Source organism: Schistocerca nitens, chromosome 2 (assembly GCF_023898315.1).
Source record: "Schistocerca nitens isolate TAMUIC-IGC-003100 chromosome 2, iqSchNite1.1, whole genome shotgun sequence".
NCBI lineage: Eukaryota > Metazoa > Arthropoda > Insecta > Orthoptera > Acrididae > Schistocerca > Schistocerca nitens.
Window position 1 is genome coordinate 939,492,557 of NC_064615.1, and position 25,110 is coordinate 939,517,666.

Genomic DNA, 25,110 nt, shown 5'->3' on the forward strand with positions numbered 1-25,110 from the left:
TTTGCAGCACTGCCCAAACGTAGATACTATTTTTGGATTAGATACTCTTGTCAGCCGCGGTGGTCTAGCGGTTCTGGCGCTGCAGTCCGGAACCGCGGGACTGCTACGGTCGCAGGTTCGAATCCTGCCTCGGGCATGGGTGGGTGTGATGTCCTTAGGTTAGTTAGGTTTAAGTAGTTCTAAGTTCTAGGGGACTTATGACCTAAGATGTTGAGTCCCGTAGTGCTCAGAGCCATTTGAACCATACTCTTGTCAACCTTCGGTTTCATCATTAAGGATACAATGTATTTACACCAGGCGACAGAAATAATAGGATCATTTTATCGAAACCCCGAAACTGTCTCCCGTTGCAATGCATAAGTTTCAAATTTTGCTCAGATGTGCCTACCGTCTTCCTCTGTAAAGGTGCCAAAGCGTAACCACGTGCGACTTTATCCTCGGGCTCGAAGACGTTTCAAACTGTGAAATGTCGATACATACGTAAAAAAGGGCGGAACTCAGAAATTCATGGGAAATGATGACCTACTGGCAGATTTCACCACGATTCTGCCCAACGCCGCCCTGGACTTGTCACACAATGGGAAGGTCGTCACACCCAGTCTAACTCACAAATCACCCCTTCGTTTGACGTCTCTGCAATGAAGGTCAGAACCGAGACGCCTAGCGTTGAGATCAAGCAGTTTTCTTATGGGTGGAAAATACTTCAGACACATCGCCTCTCAGAATCAAAGGAAAGGGCCTCAGGGGCTGGCATAAAGACATCAATATAACCACCCCTTTCCTTGGGACGTCGATTCCCACAAATTTCACGGTCGAAAACAACAGTTTGCAGTGCGATGAGCAACAGCCAGATGTTCATGACAATCCTTGATAATGCAGACATCTCCCTGAAGCTTCAACCCTTTCCTGAGGACATGGTGGGCTAGCAACCCCACTGACCAAGCGTCAGGGAGCTGTTGCTCATTGTACTGCACTCTTTAGTTTTCGATCTCGAAATTTGTGGGAATCAGGTTCCTAAGGAAAGGGATGGTTTCACTAACGCCATTTATGCCACACCCTGTGCCTTTTCTTGCCGATCCTGAGAGGCGCTTTATCTCAAATGTTTTTTTTTTTTCCGGCTACTCATGAGAAAACTGCTCGATTTCATTGCTAGGCGCCTGCAGGTAAGTAATCACATGATACACTTCCGGTGCCAGTTGCCTTCCTGCAGGTGCCTGGCACTATTTCGAAGGTTTTCTCTGTAAAGACATGTTATCAAAATTCTCAATAAATAGGGGGAGGGGGGTGTTACCACTGAGGTTATTGCCGAACTAGGAGACAGGCGTCTTAGAGGGACGCTTTGCCGTTTTGTTCATGAATGTGTCAATGTCGAACACCTCCATGATCACTCCACACGAGGATGTGAAACAGGAGCACTGAAATAGCATAAGACCACTTTGCTGCTTCGCATCATGTTCAAATTTCTTCGAATCATTTGAACTGTCTGTAGTGATTCCCCACTCTACACCAGAGCGAGAATTGCGGTCGCACAACACTCCAGAGCGGTAAGATCACATTCGATGGACTTGCTAGACTACGATGACCTTAGAGAAGGACTAAAACATCACGGAGGTGTCAGCAGTATCAAATATTGTCAAGAACGTCTTCCTGTTGACCTTCGTGAGCCGTGCGTTGCTCCTGTGCCCGCCATCATGTATTTTAGACGCTGTTTTAACGTACTTCCATCTCATTACGTTAATTTAAATTACTGCTGTCACTGAGTTGCTGCTTTGCCTGACCATGAGCGGCGTTAGCAGCGCCTATCGGTATGTCTTCTATCGTAGTATCTTTGCTCGACTGCTATTACTTCCCACTCGTTGTCTGTTGTAAGTTATTTGGAAGGTGCAAGCAGTGCGGTTCGGACCTGTCAGTCGGTTGGAACACGTCTCGAGCGCAGTCCGGACCTGCCAGTCGGGGAATTGCATTGCGGCACTAGCGCAGTCGGTTTGGAGCAGTAAGGCCTGAATCGACATGGCTCGCCCGACCATTGCCACCACGCATCACTTGAGCCAGGCCACGGTCTTGGTGGATCGTCGGTCGGTCGTCCAACCTGTCGACGCGTTTTGGCTCGCCGACCGTTCATGAGTCGGCTGTGTGTATGTGCAAAAATGGTTCAAATGGCTCTGAGCACTATGGGACTCAACTTCTGAGGTCATCAGTCCCCTAGAACTTAGAACTACTTAAACCTACCTAACCTAAGGACATCACACACATCCATTCCCGAGGCAGGATTCGACTTTCAATGATTCCGCTACTGTTACAGCAAAATCGGCATCTGGTAAAACTTCGATTTACCTAGGCCGCTTACACAAGTCCAGGTAACTTCGCAGTCAGACTCAATGTAGACCTTTGTAACCATAACATTTTTGTCGACTGCAACGAACACTCCCCGTCCTATGGAGTCTATCTATTCTTCCCATGCCTCGTCAAATATTTCGGGGCTTACAGGTTAGGGTTTCGTCCAGCGCTCGGTTCCGACTGTAATTGAACGCGGAAGTCAGTGAATTCAGAGATTTTGTTACAAGCACTTCGGGAATATACTGTTGTTCGAATTGTCTTTACTTTGTACGCAGTCTGAGTTCGCCCTCTGCGTATTAGCAAGCACGCGGTGATGATACAAGGTACTTTGTTAACATTCTCAGTTAAAACGGACTTTGTCCCGCTGAACAGCACTTAGCAAAGATTAACGAACTGCTAGTGCTTGAGAATGTCAACGAATTACCGTTTTTACGGTAATGAGAAATTAACAGTAATTAGGTATGTGAGTGTCAAAGTGGCACTCACGTCCGGTGTGATACCCAACAATTTTTGCTTCAAACAACCGCCAAGAAATATTGCAGTCTTTCAAAAATTAAATTTCTGTGCAACATTTGTTCCTCGTGTGATGTCCATTTCTCGTATCTTAAATCACTTACTACAGAAAGAGACGGTGTTCAAATGTATAGAGGTCTGCGGCAAGCAGTGATATTGCGAATGGCGTTCAGTAAGTGATGCAACACTTTTTTTTCCGAAACCAAGATGGTTTTATTCAGGACTGCTATACACCATATTATACCCCACACCTTTGGCTATTCCGAAATAATCTCCGTTCAACGCGACAGCCTTACGCCACCCTATTGGGAAGGCCTATGTGTCCGCATGGTACCGCTCTACTTGTCGACGTCAGAGCCAAGGTCTTGCTGTATCAATAGCCTTCCCTTCATCCACGTACTGCTTCCCGTGGAGTGCATCCATCATTGGGCCAAACAGATGGAAGTCGGAAGGTGCGAGATCCAGACACACACATTTGTGTACCTCAACAGGTGGACGAGTGTGTCAGCACTATCAACAGAGGAGACCAGTTGAGTAGTGAAGTGTTTGATTGTGATCCGTCGATCACCCCGAATGAGAGTGTCCGCACGTTTCAACACTGCAGGAGTCACATCTCTGCGCGGCCGGCAGGTAGACGGGAGATCAGACAGAATTGCGCGACCTTGTTCGCGATGATGACAGACGCCTCGCCCAACGAATCACCACAATTTTTGTTCATTACAGGTCTCCGCAGACTTTCTGCAAGCGCCTCTCAATATCTGTTCAAAAAATGGCTCTGAGCACTATGGGACTCAACTGCTGAGGTCATTAGTCCCCTAGAACTTAGAACTAGTTAAACCTAACTAACCTAAGGACATCACAAACATCCATGCCCGAGGCAGGATTCGAACCTGCGACCGTAGCGGTCTTGCGGTTCCAGACTGCAGCGCCTTTAACCGCACGGCCACTCTCAATATCTGTGATGCTCTTTTCTTCCTCCAAAAGAATATCAATGAGAGCTCTCTGCTTGGAACGCACCTCCGTTACAGACGTCATTTTAAAGGCTACGTATAGCACCGGCACCTGTCGGAACTTCATGATGCTACTGGGTCTGAAGCGGAAATATTCCAGGATGTCCAGCAACGAATGCCGCGCTTTTTCAACCGAAATCGGCCGAGGAAAAATTGTGCTGCATTACTTACTGAATGCCGATCGTATATTTGGATTCACCACCGCCGAAAAAGATGAAGAGCCAACCATTATCGAGCAAGGAGCTGCTGAGTGCCATGGTATGATGCTAGCACATTATGTTCATAAGGAGCAGCCTTAGCAGGAGCGTATTATCGAGAACTACTGAAGCGGTTATGGTAGGATGTGAATACGTGGTGTCGCGAGAAACTCTCCACACCACAGGTCGTTCCTTACATGGCACAGACACATATGGATGCTTTTTTTTTCGCTATAAAATTTTGCACATCCTCGTATTTTCCTGAAACTGCACAAATGACTTCTTCCTGTTTTCTCGGATGAAGAAACCATATCGTGGCTGGCATTTCTGAGGTGATTTTCGAGATGGAAGTTTCCTAAATGGTCGAAATGCAGACTCGTACAATCAAGTTATTCGCCTAGTCAACCAGAGCCGGGGAAAATGTATCGCAATTAAGAATGAAGAAGCACCAGCAAGTTTCATGGTATAAACTTGATTTCTTCAAAGCGATAATTAAAACTTAATGGCTACCGCTCTTACGGCGTAGATTTGCTAACAGTGTGTCTGAGGAAAGGGGGACGTGCTCAAGACGAGACCAGTTTTAAGAGGGCGAACGACGCATTGGGCCGTTACAGGAGTCGTAAAGCGAGCAGGTGAGGCCTGGAGAAAGCCAATAGAGCGCGGACACCGCTCCGCACACATCCCGAGCACGCGGCCACCGTTCGGCCTCGTGAATACCGGAAGCTACTGGGCGGCAGCGCTACCTGTCTTCAATTCATCCATTTTGGTACCTTCCACCCAAGACCTAACTGTTCGGATTCAAAAGCATGTAAGTTAGGGACGTATTCTTTTGCCCCTACTGTTCAGTTTATTCATCGAAGAAACAATGACGGAAATAAAAAGAAAAAGTTCCAGGATGGAATTAAAATTCGAGGTGAAAGGATATCAATGATGAGATTCGCTGATGAGATTGCTATCCTCAGTGAAATTGAAGAAGAATTACAAGATCTGCAGCATGGAATGAAGAATCTAATGAGTACAGAATTTGGATTTAAAGTAAATCAATTAAAGAAGATAGTAATGAGAAGTAGCAGAAGTAAAACCTGCGAGAAACTGAACATCAGAATTTATGATCACGAAGTAGAAGATGTTCAAGAATTGTGCTACCTAGGTAGCAAAAAAAACAGTAATGGACGGAGCAAGGAGGACATCAAAAGCAGACTAGTACTGGTAAAAAGGGCATTTCTGGTCTAGAGAAGTCTACTAATATCAAACATAGACCCTAATTTGAGGAAAAAATTTCTGAAAATATACGTTAGAAGCACAGCATTGTATGGTAGTGAAACATAGACAGAGGGAAAACCCAAACAGAATATAAACGTAGCATTTGAGATACGTTGCTATAGAAGAACGTTGAAAATTAGATGGACTAACAAGGTAAAGAATGAAGAGGTTCTCCGAAAAATCGGCGAGGAAAGAAATATTTGGAAGACACCTGAGAAGAAGGAGGAGCAGTACGGCAGGACATGCGTTAAGACACCACGCAACAACTCCCATGGTGTAGAGGGAACTGCAGAGGATAAAAACTATAGACGGAGATAGAGACTGGAATATGTCCAGCAAATAAATGAGGACACAGGTTGCAAGTGCTACTCTTAGATGAAGAGGCTGGAACAGGAGTGGAATTCTTGGCGGGCCACATCAAACCAGTCAGAAAAATGATAACTCAAAAATTAAAAAAAAGAATCCATCCGTTCTCTAGCTACCATAATTGTGAAAGAAGTTCGATTAACTTCGGCAAACTGTTCACAAACATGCGAGAGCTATTTTTTTCATAGAGTGGAATAAATTTTTTTGAGAGCTATTTGAGTAACAGACACCTGCTTCTTGTATTATAAAAACGAAAAGTCGTCCAAGAGAGCGGGGGAATATCAAGAAGACACGCTTAACCAACCGATAAGAGCGGTCTACTCGAAAAGGATGTCATTACCGCTACACATGAAGATACGAAGTTGAATTACAAGGCATTTGAAAGACAGTAACATCCAAAATATCTCATTAGTAATATTCTGATCCTGAAGACGCAAATTTGCTAAAAATGAAGAGTGAAACATGAAAAATCTCTTCCACAACACCAAAACACTTGACAATTAACTGATGGTTGATAGCAACGTAATATTCACTATGTGAGATGATTTAAGAAAGTGAGATGATTGAAGAACTGCGTTTGGGTAAACAGCCAGCCTATTGTTAAGGAAAGCTATTCGAGGATATGGACGAGTGTTTGAGCATTACGAATATGCCTCTGCTACCCAAGAAAACATAACGTTCAGCATGCCTGGATTGTTTTTGTGAGCCCTACTCCTAGCAAAATAAGTCCCTCCCTAAAAATTCATCACCAGACATCTCACATCTTTAAAACTTTTTCCACCGTTCCTACCAAATCCTGCGACCATCTTGAGGCAAGAACCTGCCCCGTTCCCTATCCCCTTAAACTGTATTCAATGTAAGTGGCTATCGAGAAATGAGACTTTGTTGGAAACTCTGTCCGCTGCTCCATTGTCGGCACTGTTGCCCGAAACGATACTAGACTGAGCCCATGTTGACTGAATGGAAAGACTCACAACACCTGAGATCTGACGGAAAACGAATAGCACGATGTGTAACAAACTGAAGGCTGGAGAGAATCGTCAGTAAACTGTTATGAGGCAAGGATCTTTAGTAACCAGCAATACTTTCCATCGTTACCAGAATAAAATATTACTTTTGGGCATTAGGACACAAATGGATGAAAACTTACGTCCCAGAAGGTACACAATACAAGAGATTAAACGTATGAAAAGGGGTACACACGACACACTCACACACACAAACACACACACACACACACAGCCACGAGGTGGTGGGGTGATCGGTCTGATACCGCTCGTCGCTAACGTGCCGAACGTACAAGGTGCGTCTGAAAAGTTCGGAGTTTGGTCTCAGAAAATAAATGAAACAAGAGTTACAAATAAAATATCTGCAGTGGCCTTCAAAGTAATCACCAAACAAACTTCTAACAGCGGTTGCAAAGCTATTGGAAACTGGCAGCAGTAGCTTCTTGTGGAATCGCTCAAAGAACCTTGGTCGAGCGTTATTAGATCCACAGCGTCTGCGAAGTGTAAGCTTTTCAGGGTTAATTTAAGGCAGGAAAATAAAAGTAAATTTGCTAGCGCCAAAACTCGTGAACAAGGAGGGTATGAAGAAGCTCCACCTTGTGTCGAGCGAGAAAGTTGAGCAAGCGGATTGCAGTGTGCGCTCGCTCGTTGTCGTGGAGCAAATTCCACACTCAACGCCGGCACCGTTCTGGCCGCAACCGCCGGATGCTTTGCAAAAGCCGTTTACAAACTCTTTTCGTAAATTTCAGCGTTAACAGTTTGACCCTTGAGTAGAAATTCAAGATGGATCAGGCCCTTGCTGTCGAAAAAGGGCGATCAACATCGTCTTAAACGAGCCTTTTGTCAGGCGACTCTTTTGGGAGGAGAGGAAGACGATGAACACCATCACTGACTATCGCCTGGTCTCGGGATCGTATTGGTTATACCAGGTCTGACATCCTGTAATGACGGTTTCCAAAACTTGTTGATTTCAGACAGACATTTCAATGAAAAGTCCAGACATTTCCATTCGACTTTGCTTCTGCTCGTCTTTCAGCGTGTGCAACGCAAACCGGGGACAGATCTTCCGTTTTTTTGTGGCTCCGTACCTCAATCGCTGAAGATGGAACCCTTGTAGACGAAAGATCACTTTGTTCTTAACCCGATTGTTCAAAAACCTGTTTCTCAGGGAACGGGTAGACGTATCAAGTTTAAATTTATGTCACATATTAAGGTTTACGGTCCCTTGGTGCTGTAAAAAAGGGGAGCACTTAAGTCAGTGTAATCAAACGAAACGGCCATTTACGTCACATATTTTGATATTCGCAAACATACTCATCAAAACATACAGGGTACTTCCCGTTGAGCCGGCCGTTGTGGCCGAGCGGTTCTAGGCGCTTCAGTCTGTAACCACGCGACCGCTACGGTCGCAGGTTCGAATCCTGCCTCGGGCATGGATGTGTGTGGTGTCCTTAGGTTAGTTAGGTTTAAGAAGTTCTAAGTCTAGGGGACTCATGACCTCAGATGTTAAGTCTCATAGTACATGGAGCCATTTCAACCATTTGAACTTCCCGTTGACCTAGAACCGTGAAAATTGGCAAGAAGGAAGGTTTCACACTAAAGCCAAAGGAAAAAAATCCCAAACATTTTTGATTTGTAATTACATCAAAGGAAAAAATTTGTCATTTGCTATCAGATTGTCTGTCTGACCGTCGGACTGTTAAGCCCCTTTTTTATCAGTAACGGGTCGATGTATAAAGTTGAAATGTACGTCACATACTGAAATCTACAGTCCTTTAGCAATGTAAAAATCTTACGGTTCTAAGTCTACGCAATCAAAAGATACGGCCATTTATGTGACATACTTTACACTCCAAACTCACTCATTAAAACCTATAGGGAAATTCCCCTTGATGTAGAATCGTGAAATTTGGCAAGATTAAAAAAAATGGTTCAAATGGCTCTGAGCACTATGGGACTTAACTTCTAAGTTCATCAGTCCCCTAGAACTTAGAACTCCTTAAACCTAACTAACCTAAGGACATCACACACATCCATGCCCGAGGCAGGATTCGAACCTGCGACCGTAGCGGTCGCGTGGTTACAGACTGAAGCGCCTAGAACCGCTCGGCGAAATTTGGCAAGAAGAAATACTTCACGGTACACGTAAAGGAAAAACATCAGAAAAATGTTAACTTATAATTATATCACACGGAAAAATATTTATTTTGCCATTTATTATCCGACTTTAAACTTGAAATTGAAACATTCTGAAAAGTCTTGGAATCCGTGGGACCGATATCTTTCTAGTATCAGTGTCGATAACAGGCAAAACTCGGCGAGATCCTCGATTCCCGGAACACATGAACGTCTGGAACCCTAAGTGCCAGCCGTTGTGGCCGAGCGGTTCTAGGCGCTTCAGTCCGGAACCGCGCTGCTGCAACGGTCGCAGGTTCGAATCCTGCCTCGGGGATGGTTGTGTGTTATGTCCTTAGGTTAGTTAGGTTTAAGTAGTTTTAAGTCTAGGGGACAGATGACCTCAGATGTTAAGTCTCATAGTGCTTAGAGCCATTTGAACCCTAAGTGCGCGAGTCCTTCTCGCACCTGGCAATTTTTTGCAGGCGTTCGTGGACAACAGCGCTTACACTGCCTCTGCTAATCGTCAACTCTTCTCTGACCTTTCTCAAAGACTGCCTTGTATTATCCGGGGGCATCCAATGCACTCGTTCGATCTTGCCTGGGATTGTGCTCGTTGATGGTCGACAAAAACGCGACTCATCCTCCACACCTTCCTTCCCATCCGTACTGCGTTTAAACCAGTCGCATTCTTTTACTCACTGCTTCGACACTGTACTCTTGACTAACATTCCGTCGCTGTTTTTCCTAATTTGAAACAAACTTCATTTAACTTTTTGCTCCATTTGTCTCTATATTTTACAATGACACGACTTCCCATACTGACACCGTTAGCTTGATCGCAGCATGCATACTGTTTCAATTCGGTTATTTGTATCGACTGGGGGTGCTAGTTGACATGTGTGGCACTTCATCCTGACGAACGTGTTTTTTAACATATGCGACCGCTCACCGAACTTTACAGATGCAACTTGTCTCTTTTACTGGCAGAGCTGATGGTGTGACGGGCAACCGGACAACTTTACTAGGGGCTAACAGCTGCGAATATGACCTTTCTTCTAATGATTACCATCCCAAATAACTTACCACGTCTGTGACGCTCTCTCCAGTATTTCGCGATAATACAAAGTGAGAAGCCTTTCTTTGAACTTTTTCAGGGTCCTCCGTCAATGTATCTGGTAAATATCCCATGCTGCCCAGCAGTACCCCAGAATACCTCTGCATCCAAACCGGCTGACAAGGGAACCTCCATCATCACCAGTGGTGATTTCTCATATTTTTAATATAAACACAGACCTCATTCAAAGCCCACGTGCCGTGGTCAATTACAATTTAAATTCCTGCCAAACCTGAAGCTCATGTGATGAATAATTATTGTTTAATTTCCTCGTCCCATTGCAAATGCATTGCTGCCCATTAAACTAGAGAAAGCCGAAAGTTAGAGAATAACTAAAATTTAGTGCAGGTACTTATACCGTTTAATAGGAAGCATACATGATCAAATTTAAAAGTGGTTTGGGGGCGTAGGGGGTGCGAAATTTTGTACGTATACTTACCAGCTCCAGAGGCAACAGTGGCTCCTGACACGGCTTTGCATGGAATAGGACTGAGCATGCATAACAGATATGCTTACGTCATTCCACAGTTCTTCAACAAAGACAGAAGCTCGTCAGTCAAGAAGAGCAAATAGAAGATGCAACAGGTCTACTAAAGAGACTACATACATTATCAAATGGTTCAAATGGCTCTGAGCACTATGGGACTAAACTTCTCAGGTCATCAGTCCCCTAGAACTTAGGACTACTTAAACCTAACTAACCTAAGGACATCAGACACATCCATGCCCGAGGCAGGATTCGAACCTGCGACCGTAGTGGTCGCGCGGTTCCAGACTGTAGCGCCTAGAACCGCTCGGCCACCCCGGCCGGCTACATACATTATCCTTGTACATTATGTGCAGTACGGGACCTTTACCAGATACATTGACGGAGGACCTTGAACAGTTCAAAGAAAGGCTTCTCATTTTGTATTATTACGAAATATGGGAGAGTGTGAGCAGATGTGATAAGGGATGTTAATCATTAAAACAAAGACTTTTTAGTCGCGGCGAGATCTTTTGACGCATTTCCAGTCACCAACTAACTATTACGAATGTGAAAATATTTTCTTGACTCTCACCTACGTAGGGAGAAATGGCCATTGGAATAAATTAAGAGAAATCGAAGCTCGTAGAGAAAGATAAATTTTCCAACGTGCTATTCGAGAGTAGAATGTTCGATAAATAGTTGAAAATGGTTCTGTGAGCCTTCTGCCAAGCATGTTAAGTGTGAATTGCACAGGTATCGTGTTGATGTAAATGCAGATGTACTGGCTGGCATGTCAGTCACTCCGTAGCCCATTACCGAACGTATTCAGGGAGTGAGAGACATGAAAAATGTGTTTCAAGTGCAACAGTAGTACATCCTCAGTACGTAGGTGGGTTAAGACTGTTACAATGCCAGTCGGAAACCATTATGTTTCGACGAGCCAAATGCTATGTCCTCGTTGCTAATGACAAATGAGTGGAAAGTAACCGTAGGGATCTGTCGCCATAGGAATTAGGACCGTTGATATTTTTAAAAATATCGAGAATCCGATATATCAATATTTAAAAAAGCATCATTATCGGCGCTCGATATATCGAAAAAGGTATTAATATGTAGACGGAGAAAATATCGATGTACCTGCCTATAAAAATATGGGTTGCACATTGTAAATATACTGCCAATTTTAAAGCTGTAGATTCAAGTACTGATTTATTATTAAATATTCTGTACATCAAAAGCTAGCAGCCTGCCTATCCCGCTTAGAGCAAGACTTGAAAGGAAAATGATGCACGTTCACGTTGGCGATAACCACTTCGCTTACAATTGTAGCTGTATGTAAGTAGCACAATAAAAGATGTCCGATGGGTCCGTCGTTCGTTTCTCCACACATCGAGTTTGCCCCGGAACACTTCATGTCGACTTCCCTATTTTTTAATTTCTGCCAACGCTAGTGGCCTGGCAAAGGTAAACATAGCAGTTTCTGTTGGTAGCGCCGAGCGCTGATTAAGTCAGTATTTCTCCTCACGCGTCTCCGCCAACCGCAACGATCTATCTTGATATTTAGATATTTGTACATCATTTTCAGCAACTGTTTCTGAAGAACGCCGATGCGAAGAAACAACACACTAGTTGCGTTAAAAACTGTTTTTTAACGCCACTCGTGTGGTATTTCTTCACATCGGAAATCTTGGATCAAAAAGTAGTAAGACTCCTACACACAGTGAAAGTAAAATTATGTTCTACTACAATTTCAAAAGAACAACTTCAAATATTTATCGAAAATTGTGAAAATAATATAAAATAGAAATATCGGCACTCGATATTGCCGTTTTTATACGGATGTATCGGGGGAAAGAATATCACCGATATACACAAAAAAATGGTTCAAATGGCTCTGAGCACTATGGGACTCAACTGCTGTGGTCATAAGTCCCCTAGAACTTAGAACTACTTAAACCTAACTAACCTAAGGACAGCACACAACACCCAGCCATCACGAGGCAGAGAAAATCCCTGACCCCGCCGGGAATCGAACCCGGGAAGCCGGGCGTGGGAAGCGAGAACGCTACCGCACGACCACGAGATGCGGGCGATATACACACCAAAATAGGTTTTGCATCACCTCGGTTCCGAGAGTTTCGGAACCTGTACAGAAAATTGGAATAGAGATCAATATAAACATCATTTCCTCTACTGAAAACCAAACAATGCATGTTGTACCACCATAGAGCGAGACGTTCAGAGGTGGTGGTCTAGATTGCAGTACATACTGGTACCTCTAATGCCAAGTAGCACGTACTCTTGCACTGATGCATGCCTGTTTTCGTCGTTGCATACTGTCCACAAGTTCATCTAGGCACATTTGGTCCAGATTGTCACACTCCTCAGCGGCGATTCAGCGTACAACCTTCAGAGTGGTTGATGGGTTACGTCCTCCATAAGCAGCCCTTTTCAATCTATCTCAGGCATGTTCGATAGGGTTCATGTCTGGAGAACATGCTGGCCACTCTACTCGAGCGATGACGTTATCCTGAAGGAAGTGGCTCTGAGCACTATGGGACTCAACTGCAGAGGTCATTAGTCCCCTAGAACTTAGAACTAGTTAAACCTAACTAACCTAAGGACATCACAAACATCCATGCCCGAGGCAGGATTCGAACCTGCGACCGTAGCGGTCTTGCGGTTCCAGACTGCAGCGCCTTTAACCGCACGGCCACTTCGGCCGGCTCTGAAGGAAGTAATTCACAAGATGTGCACGATGGGGGCGCGAATTGTCGTCCATCAAGACGAACGCCCCGCCAATATGCTGCCGATATGGTTGCACTGTCGGTCGGAGGATGCCATTCACGTATTGTAGAGCCGTTACGGAGCCATCCATGACCACCAGTGGCGTACGTCGGCCCCACATAATGCCACCCCAAAACAGCAGGGAACTTCCACCTTACTGCACTCGCTGCACAGTGTGTCTAAGGCGTTCATCCTAACCAGGTTGCCTCCAAACACGTCTCCAGTGATTGTATGGTTGAAGGCATATGCAACACTCATCGGTGAAGAGAGCGTGATGTCAATCCTGAGCAGTCCATTCGGCATGTTGTTGGGCCCATCTGTACCGCGCTGCATGGTGTAGTGGTTGCAAAGATGGACCTCGTCATGGACGTCGGGAGTGAAGTTGCCGCTCATGCAGCCTATTGCGCATGGTTTGAGTCGTAACACGACGTCCTGTGTCTGCACGAAAAGCATTATTCAACATGGTGGCGTTGCTGTCAGGGTTCCTTCGAGGCATAATCCGTAGGTAGCGGCCATCCTCTGCAGTAGTAGCCCTTGGGCGGCCTGAGCGAAACATGTCATCGAAAGTTTCTGTCTCATCGAACAACATCGCTTTGGTTCACTCCGAAACGCCTGGACACTTCCCTTCGTGGCACAAAGTAACAATGCGCACGCGATCGAACCGCGGTATATACGTCTAGGCGTGGTTGAACAACAGACAAAACGAACCGTGGCCTCCTTCCTGGTGGAATGACTGGAACTAATCGTTTGTCGGACCCCCTCCGACTAATAGGCGCTTGCTCATGCGTGGTTGTTTACATCTTGGGGAGGATTTAGTGACATCTGTGAACAGTCAAAGGGACTGTGTCTGTGATACAATATCCACAGTCAACGTCTATCTTAAGGAGTTCTGGGAACGAGGGTGATGCAAAACTTTTTTTGGTGTGTGTATATAACTTTTTTTTAGAAAATATATCGATATATCGATATTTTATCAAGAGCCCTAGTAGGAATGAGGACACGCAAGCACAAGATTAGGTGACTCAAGTGCACTTTAAATATATATGTTTGCTCTAGTTGTTGCTGAAGAAATGCTACGCTGTCGACAACTTGTGGCAGCCGTGGGTAGCTATAACCAGAGGCTCGAAAGAGCCGTGCGTCTATACACACAGCATGTTTACAGCTCGATGTAACATTCAGCACCAACTAGCAGTACGGAATTAATCTCGAAATACAAGATGTCCAGGTTCCCACCGCTTATAATGCCGCCCTAGCGGTCTTTATTGGTCGGTGGCCTGGATGTTCTTCATTGGTCAGGTCATCCTGTCGGTCGCAAAGTTCAAAAATACCTCAGTGACGCTCGCGGGAATCTTCACCAAGGCGCGGGCCCCAGCGGTATAGATGGTTCAAATGGCTCTGAGCACTATGGGACTCAACATCTGAGGTGATCAGTCCCCTAGAACGTAGAACTACTTAAACCTAACTAACCTAAGGACATCACACACATCGATGACCGAGGCAGAATTCAAACCTGAGACCGTAGCGGTCGCGTGGTTCCGGACTGAAGCGCCTAGAACCGCTCGGCCACACCGGCCGGCGCGGAATAGATAATCTACGATACTACAAAGACAGCGTGGAAAGCGTAAGGTCTTGTCTTGTTGAAAGAAAACTTCACGGAGATCTCAAAGACAGGACACTCGCTTAACATGTCAGGAATGTAACTGCTGCTGCCCAAATTAAAAGCTTTGCTAACCAGAGGTGACCTTGTTGCGTACCCAATGACATCCAATACAGTCACGTCAGGTGCCAGGCCCATATGATGACGGCGAAGGTAATCTGGCAACGTTCATTCTCCTCGGAGGCTTCACACAGGGATACCTCCATCATGATGCTGCACGTCCACGAGACATTAATTTGAAAAGACGACATGGTATTTAGGGTTGTCGTTAGATGCACCAGATGTGCTGACGCGTCAAGGGAAGCCGTAAGAATGATCATCGTGCTTGACAATCCCTCCAGACCTCCATAAGACTGTCCATGTGAATACATGTTTAGCTGCATACGAGCCATTAGCCTGACACAAGATGTGTGACATGGACTGATGATGTTTAGTCGCGCTAACAACTCTCAGGTGCTAGTCACACGGAGCCGCTAAGATCCACAATTGAGTTGAGGAGCGCCGGAACAAAACCCGATAAATCCACTTTTACTCTATTCGCGTGCTTGAGCTGCAGGGGGGAGATCCGGTGGTAATACACGCTGCCACAAAATGTTTTTCAATACAACGTGACAGCAAGTGTTTATATCGTCAACTGAAAAACGCAACTGAATCAAAATACGACAAACTCCCGGGAAGCACTTATTTGACGCTCGGAAAACAACGCTTAACTCTGCGGTTGCACAAGTGCTGAATGTGGTATACTACCAAAAAAGTATGGGAGCAGAGAGTACGATATAGAACATTATAGTCCCTTCAATAGATGTTTATGCAACACCCCGGGCATTCAGTGAAAACATATGCGGAAGTCTGATTTTGATCCAACCGCTCGGAATTATCGGACTTTGATCCGACCGCCCTGGAGTAATCCAGCAAGGAATACACTATTGAGACCACAAGGCAGGTTTTACTGGCAACAAACACGTTTCATAATTACATAATGCAATAGTCTGCCCCCGGTAGCTGAGTTACCAGCGCGACAGGCTGTCAATCCTACGGGCCCGCGTTCGATTCCCGGTTGGGTCGGAGATTTTATCCGCTCAGGGACTGGCGTGTTGTGTTGTCCTAATCGTCATCATTTCATCCCCATCGACGCGCAAGTCGCCGAAGTGGCGTCAAATCGAAAGACTTGCACCAGGCGAGCGGTCTACCCTACGGGAGGCCCTCGTCACACGCCATTTTTTATAATGCAATATAGTTATTATATTATCAATGTCAGTTCATCTTCCAAACAATGAAACTGCTCATCTGCGGGTACTGTTCCTTCATCTGCATCTTCTTTGTGGATTTTACTGTCATTAAGCAGCTTCTTGTACCACAGGAAACAAGCATCCATTGCCCAGTCCCTTCCAGATTGCTTGACCAGCAAACCTCGCACATCGTTTCTTAGCCTCTGTCAGACTATGTCGTACATGTACAGTCCCCAACGTCTGTGGATGATTTCTGCGGCCCTTTAAGATACAGAACAGCTTCCTTTCCGAAACAGTTTCATGCTTGTAATTCCTGTAGCATTTTAATTGGAAGAATGTTTTTGCCTGTCTGTTCTGTCCTTTTCCCTGAATGACGATGTATTTCTTGAAGTCACGCCGTTTTATGTCCCTTAACCCAGGGACCTTTTTGTAGGATTCTCCAATGGATTTAATATTTTTAAGACATAGTCCTGTCCTAAGGTTCGTACAGTACGATGCCCCTTGAATATTGTTTGATGTTCGTCAGTCTGCGTAATAACCGGCGTCGTCCTAGGGTGCTTCTCAACTCGACCGAACACCCGGTCTACCGGGAGAAAGTTATGGCCTCTTACTGGAAATGTCAAATTTATCTCCTCTAATTGTGCAGGTGATTTGTTGACAAGCACGAACATGATGGTGCGTATGATGTGGGAATTTTTGTTTTGACCCCCACACCCATCACAGAATAATCTCTACATTCTTGTTCCGTCCAATGCCAACGAATCCAAGTAACGTAGCAGTGCTGGACCAACCTCCGTAGCTCCTCTGCCGCCTACGTCCTCGGTCCATTGATAAAACGCTGGGTTCCTCGAGTCCAATCCGACGAAACAAAGAGTATAGTAACTGATTTCTCGTGCATGAAATGATTCTTGGATAGGTGTTGGTGGCAGGGGTTGGACTTGTTGTAAGTCAAAACAGAATAACACTGAATCAGGATCATTGGTTATAAAATACCTTTGCACGTAAGGTGTGTACTCGTTTCTCCGTCATTAAGACTCTCTTCCTATGAGGATCGGTTGCATCCTTTATTTTTTGGTGCTAGTACAATGCATGTACTGCAAGCATCAGAGGAATGTGACCAAAAACCAATATTAAACGAGCGCGTAAATACCTCGTGAAGCATAGACATCTTGATCTGCAAATGCGGAGGAACAGAACCGTTGTATAGTTTCTGTAGTTTCCTTTGACTTAGCTCACAGGACAAATAAATACTTTGGATTTACGTCTGTTATATTGGATCTCGGTTGCAGGAAGTTTACCTAAAAATTCTCTCAATTTTGCCTTCTTCTCAGCTGATTTTACGGACTTCCGGTCTCCACCTCGCCCTTCTTTAGGAATCCGTCCCTTAAACACTGTCGTAGTGAGCTATTGCATGCACCCTATTCTTTTTGACAGAAAACACATTCATAAAAAATTCCTTACATACAGGTCTATTTTGTCTTACATCCGTTAAGTAATATGTGGTACTAAATGCACGTCCCCTCCTTTTTTTTCCTGGTGATACTGTACTTTCTCTTCGCCGTCATGGTGCATGTGCTACAATTAAACGAGTAAGGAACACGTCCTGTGCCACTTTTGAATGATTATTGTAAAACCTTTGCCTATTTCGAAGAAGATATTTCATCGATATTTTTGAACATTGTAACTTTGCTGAATTGTGCTTCCAAGGCAAAGCAGGGACTAATCCTAGAGGATCAGCGCCACGATACCTCCAAAAAGCAAGCAACCCTTATAACCCATGAAGGTCACATGCCTCAATAATGTAGTACGACAATAGGATTACCATACATACCGGTTGGCTCGTTCCACTGCTAGTTTCCTTTCTCGTCTTCTGGGTCGCCGCACGCCTGTGTTAGTATCTTTCACTATGCGTCCTTCATGCATTTTACACCCCACAATACCACAACCCCAACGAGTGATGTGTAGGTATAACAGAGCCGTATTACTGTCTGGATGTTTGCCTCACTTGACTGGCAGCAAATGACCAGTGTCGAAACGCTCCTAAAGTCGCAGTACTATAGTATCGAACTACGCTGCCTACACAAAACCCGATATATCCAATGCGGTCGGAGCACGATCCGATAACTCCAAACGGTCGGATCACAACCAGATATCTGCCTTTTGTTGCGTTTAATATCTGGGTAATAGAAAAAGAAATCTGGTAATCGAATGGACACTCTGAATAGTGTTTCCTATTACTGCAATATGGTGTGTTTCTTCTTTTCATAGCTTGTGCAACCACTCAGAGATCACTATTTGTTACTTTCTGTATTAATAGCAAATGTGGATTTATCGGTTTTTGTTCCGGCGCTCCTCAGTTGTGAACACATTGATTCCATATACATATGACAGTCGTGCAATCCCGACCAATGCTATCACATGAACATCAAGAACGATAAACTATAGTTTCGACAGGCATCGTTCTACCGCAGTCGATTTCATACACAGTGCTTCAAGTGTTTATCTTTCTTACATGAGGGCATAACAGGGTCTTCTCACAAACAAACTACATTCAAATGCGGTTTCTGAAGAGAAAACCCCAGTATTATTTTTCCTTGTATACAGGGTTAGCCAGAACTCGACTGACGAACTTTCGCAGGCGGCTGTATGGACCAAAACAAGAACAAATATCCAGTAAACATTAGCACTAAAGTGCATACCTTAAGAGCTATGATCTCTAGGAAAGAGTTGTTTCACAGTATCAAAGATGAACAAGTGCCCATAGCTCTTAAGATACGCATTTTAGAGCCCATGTTTACTTGAAATTTTCTACCACCTCTGAAAGTTTGTCGGTTGAGTTTTAGTGCACTCAGTACATAATGTAGATGTCGTTACTCCTATCTCAATGTGCGCTTGCACCTAAATGCTTGTCAGTTACATATCGAAGCACGTAATGCACTTTCACCAGTTTGATGTTTGTTGTACGTTCCTTCACGCTGTTGTAATTTTAATGACCTGCAGTGTACTTTGTCTGACGATCTCTCAGTCACACTGCACCATTCAGAGACCCACATGGAGTAGTTAATCATAGTTCATCTTCCAGCCATTCGTAGCGTTCTGAGATGTAACAAATAGGTGTTAAATTTCCCTTTTCCATTGGAAGCATAAATTACTAATTCATTTGTTTAATGATTGTGCTTTCCTATTATTCCGCTACCCTTGTTGTAATCTGCTCCAAACCCTGTATCTATGACCGCTATTGTCTGACCTTCAGCGATCTAGTACCCAAAAGTCATTAATAATAGGTGGAAGTGGAGTATGGTTGCAGTATAGCTGGCGTCATTTAGTGTTTGTTTTACAATATTCGTGTTTTCGTTTTTTAGGTACTGTGAAGGTTTACAAAAATGGCAGATAATTCACAAAATCTAAAATTAACTTTCTATTATCACTGCGACGTTCTACTCCACATAAAACTGAAAACGTTACGGAGAGATTGTGTTTACAGTGCGAAGTTTTTCTGTTCATCTCCGACTCATGTTCCTGTTCGAAGCAGGAAGCACTTCTTTGCTATCAGTGGCAACAACATTTCATTGTGTTAAGTGTTATCGAAATACTTTTCGAATCTGTGCACTGTGGAAACTCGGGCTTTTGCCATTGTCTACCAGTGTCTTCGACAGGAAAGCAACTGATTTTCGAAAAAGATGCGGAGTCACATACTTTTAAACGATGTTGTAGTCTTCAGTGCGACCATAGATAACATTGGAACCAACTATGAAACATAATTCGCAGCGTCTTTGTATCCTTCACGATGTATAATTCGGGACATACTTCTACGTAGTCTCTCAGTTCTACGCATTTCTGCTTCCGTAGCCCTTCTCTCTGTTTGAAATGTTGACACAAATTGTAATTTCCACAGTAACAACTACACCGAGAACATTTAACACAACTCCGTCCCGAAAGACTTAGCGTTTCTGAAAAAATAAATCGCCTTATGGGGTAATCTTGACAGCTATTTACAGTATTCTTGTACATTTCCTCTTTTCCGTATCGTACAGTCTATGAAAAAAAGACGACGTACAGTGGACAGAAATTAATAGATGAGGTGTATCTGTACAGACAAGCAAATTATTACAATTTCAAAAATATTGGATGATCTATTCAGGAGAAAGAGCTTTACAAATTGAGCAAGTTAACAACGCGTTGGTCCCCCTCTGATCGATACGTAAGCATTTATTCTGCTTGGTATTGATTGATAGAGTTGCTGAATGATCTCCTGAGGCACATGGTGCCAAATTACGAGGGTGGGTCAAATGAAAACCTTAAATATTTTTTAAAAATATTATTTATTGTGCAGAAGTGGTACAAAGCTGTATCACTTTTCAACATACTCTCCCCCATGCTCAATGCAAGTCCTCCAGCGCTTACAAAGTGCATAAATTCCTCTAGAAAAAAATTCCTTTGGCAGTCCACGCAACCACTCATGCACCGCGTGGCGTACCTCTTTATCAGAAAGGAACTTCTTTCCTTCCATTGCGTCTTTGAGTGGTCCAAACATATGGAAATCACTTGGGGCAAGGTCTGGTGAGTATGGTGGATGAGGAAGACTCTCAAAATGCAGGTCTGTGATGGTTGCAACTGTTGTACGGACAGTGTGGGGCCTTGCATTGCCATGTTGGAAAAGGACACCTGCTGACAGCAATCCACGTCGCTTTGATTTGATTGCAGGCCGCAGATGATTTTTTAGGAGATCTGTGTATGATGCGCTGGTAACAGTGGTCCCTCTAGGCATGTAATGCTCCAAAATGACGCCTTTTTCGGCCGGCCGGAGTGGCCGAGCGGATCTAGGCGTTACAGTCTGGAGCCGCGCGACCGCTACGGTCGCAGGTTCGAATCCTGCCTCGGGCATGGATGTGTGTGATGTCCTTAGGTTAGTTAGGTTTAAGTAGTTCTAAGTTCTATGGAACTGATGACCTCAGAAGTTAAGTCCCATAGTGCTCAGAGCCATTTGGGAGTGTACGTTTCCTCGCCTTGCCGCTGCTGTCCAGTGAGGCGTGTAGTTTTGACAGCTTTCTTGATTCTAGGTTGGTTGGCAATTCTTCTACTCTGGTGGTAGTGATCCTTTCTCGTTCCAGGCGCTCTAATCACAGCATTCTGCGGGCGAGGTCCAGACCGCCAGTTCCGGCTTTAGCGTATTTTTACATCTTCGCATTTGGTTTATTGAACGTCAGATAACCTCAGCAAGATTATCGTTAGTCATTCGTTAGACTGCCACTAGTCTGAGTTACCATCTTGTGAAGTGAATGCAACTCTTGGCTGCATATCTCATCGCTCGCGAAAGTGTTTTTTGATGGACCTACTCAGAGGTCGATTGATGGTGCACCGTCTGTGACTGACCCTTGTGTTTTATTACTGTATTTGCTGTTTTATTGTATGTTTCGAATTTTTTTATATAATTTCCATTCTTGGCGTTACAGCAGGTTTAAATGGTTGTGCTGCCACGTTTACCATCATTTTGTCTCGCCCATTTGGTGATCAGTTGCCTGTCTTTTTAAATTAACCTTTGCTATTGCATTGCTGTTTTACAGTATGTTTGTTAAAATTTTTTATAATTGCCGTTCTTGGCGTTAAAGGTCTTCAGCCGTGACTGTGGTAACTTGCCTTAAAATTCTAATTGGCATCACACTGGCTTGTTTTTAAAACATTATTTGCTGTATCTGTATTTTATGCTAATATGGTATACTGTAACGCAGTGAAAGCACTATTAATTACACTGTTATTTATTCTTTCATTAATAACGTGTGATATCTTTATTTATTGCCTATTTCTGGAATTATCATTTTAAAATAAATGTGTGTAATGGCAAAATGGAACCAATGGTAACTGTTTACGGCCCAGTCCACAAACGTAACCGAATCCTGCCTTCCTTGACTACCAGGTTTCATTTCCTTCTTAAGATGTGCCCAAGGAACTGAAGGTATCTTTGGCTGACACGAGAAGATAACCTTCCTGCGATTTTAAGTTCTTCTATTATAGAAATATTTGTTCTTTTTTGTGTCCACGGTACACGTAGCATCCTCCGCCAACACCACATCTCGAAGGCATTAATGTGGCTCTTATCACTACCTTTCACGGTCCTGGTCTCGCACCCGTATAAGAATATAGGAAACACCAATGCTTCTACCAAGGACATCTTCCTTGCCTTGAATATTGCCCGATTCTGGTATATCTTAATGAGTTTGACCATTGCGGCTAGGCCAAGAATGATTCATCGTCTCATCTCTTTATCACACTTTCCTGTGCAGTTGATCAGAGAGCCTAGATAAAGATAATCACTCACTATCTCCAGATTCCTTAAGCATCCTGTAAGTTGGTTTTGATCGATGCCTTGGCGATTTATAACCACTGCTTTGGTTTCTTCATGTTTATCTCTAGGCCAAGGTTTAGACTAATATCTTTCACTCTTGAGAACAAATCACAAAGTTCTTATTCAGTTCCTGCTATGAGTGTAGTATCATCTGCTAAGCGTAAATTGTTGATTTTCCTGCCGCGAATTAAAATCGCACCGTCCCAGCCACCCAGCGCTTTCCTGATTAGACACACTGCATAGTTATTGTAGAGCTGAGGTGACAGTATGCAGCCTTGTCTGACGCCAGTTGTCACATCGAAAAATTATGAGTATTCACCATCTGATTTTATGGGTACGGTATGGCTATTATAAAGACCTTATAGTAAGGATAGCAGGTGTTTTAGAACCCCAGAAGCCGGCCGGTGTGGCCGAGCGGTTGTAGGCGCTTCAGTCCGGAAACGCGTGACCGCTACGGTCGCAGGTTCGAATCCTGCCTCGGGCATGGATGTGTGTGATGTCCTTAGGTTAGTTAGGTTTAAGTAGTTCTAAGTTCTAGGGGACTGATGACCTCAGATGTTAAGTCCCATAGTGCTCAGAGCCATTTGAACCATTTTTTTTAGAACTCCAGACTCGTTGAGCACATACCATGACTTGTACCACATGACACAATCAAAAGCGCTTTTATAATCTAGGAAGCAGATGTAGGTAGTGACACAGAACTCATAACATTTTTCAGTTATCTGCCTTAAATTCAAGACTACTTCTGGAGTACCTTTACCTGACACGAAACCCGCTTGTTCTGCGGAAATCTGAGACTGCAGAAAATTTTTTAGGCGTTGATTCATTATATGCAGGAGGACTTTACTAGCCTGTGATATTAATGCTATTTGTCCTATAGTTGGAGGAGTCTCTAACTGATCCTTTTTTGTACAGAGGAATTAGGACAGATATAGTCCGGTCTTTAGGCTATTCACCGGTTTTCTACATCTACATCTACATCTACATGATTACTCTGCAATTCACATTTAAGTGCTTGGCAAATGGTTCATCGAACCACAATCATACTATCTCCCTACCATTCCACTCCCGAACAGCGCGCGGGAAAAACGAACACCTAAACCTTTCTGTTCGAGCTCTGATTTCTCTTATTTTATTTTGATGATCATTCCTACCTATGTAGGTTGGGCTCAACAAAATATTTTCGCATTCGGAAGAGAAAGTTGGTTACTGAAATTTCGTAAATAGATCTCGCCGCGACGAAAAACGTCTTTGCTTTGATGACTTCCATTCCAACTCGCGTATCATATATGCCACACTCTCTCCCCTATTACGTGATAATACAAAACGAGCTGCCCTTTTTTGCACCCTTTCGATGTCCTCCGTCAATCCCACCTGGTAAGGATCCCACACCGCGCAGCAATATTCTAACAGAGGACGAACGAGTGTAGTGTAAGCTGTCTCTTTAGTGGACTTGTTGCATCTTCTAAGTGTCCTGCCAATGAAACGCAACCTTTGGCTCGCCTTCCCCACAATATTATCTATGTGGTCTTTCCAACTGAAGTTGATCGTAATTTTAACACACAGGTACTTAGTTGAATTGACAGCCTTGAGAATTGTACTATTTATCGAGTAATCGAATTCCAACGGATTTCTTTTGGAACTCATGTGGATCACCTCACACTTTTCGTTATTTAGCGTCAACTGCCACCTGCCACACCATACAGCAATCTTTTCTAAATCGCTTTGCAACTGATACTGGTCTTCGGATGACCTTACTAGACGGTAAATTACAGCATCATCTGCGAACAACCTAAGAGAACTGCTCAGATTGTCACCCAAGTCATTTATATGGATCAGGAACAGCAGAGGTCCCAGGACGCTTCCCTGGGGAACACCTGATATCACTTCAGTTTTACTCGATGATTTGCCGTCTATTACTACGAACTGCGACCTTCCTGACAGGAAATCACAAATCCAGTCGCACAACTGAGACGATACCACATAGGCCAGCAGCTTGATTAGAAGTCGCTTGTGAGGAACGGTGTCAAAAGCTTTCCGGAAATGTAGAAATACGGAATCAACTTGAGATCCCCTGTCGATAGCGGCCATTACTTCGTGCGAATAAAGAGCTAGCTGCGTTGCACAAGAACGATGTTTTCTGAAACCATGCTGATTACGTATCAATAGATCGTTCCCTTCGAGGTGATTCATAATGTTTGAATACAGTATATGATCCAAAATCCTACTGCAAACCGACGTCAATGATATAGGTCTGTAGTTCGATGGATTACTCCTACTACCCTTCTTAAACACTGGTGCGACCTGCGCAATTTTCCAATCTGCTGGTACAGATCTATCGGTTAGCGAGAGGTTGTATATGATTGCTAAGTAGGGAGTTATTGTATCAGCGTAATCTGAAAGGAACCTAATCGGTATACAATCTGGACCTGAAGACTTGCCCGTATCAAGCGATTTGAGATGCTTCGCAACCCCTAAGCTATCTACTTCTAAGAAACTCATGCTAGTAGCTGTTCGTGTTTCAAATTCTGGAATATTCCATTCGTCTTCCCTGGTGAAGGAATTTCGGAAAACTGCGTTCAATAACTCCGCTTTAGCGGCACAGTCGTCGGTAACAGTACCATCGGCACTGCGCAGCGAAGGTATTGACTGCGTCTTGCCGCTTGTGTACTTTACATACGACCACAATTTCTTCGGATT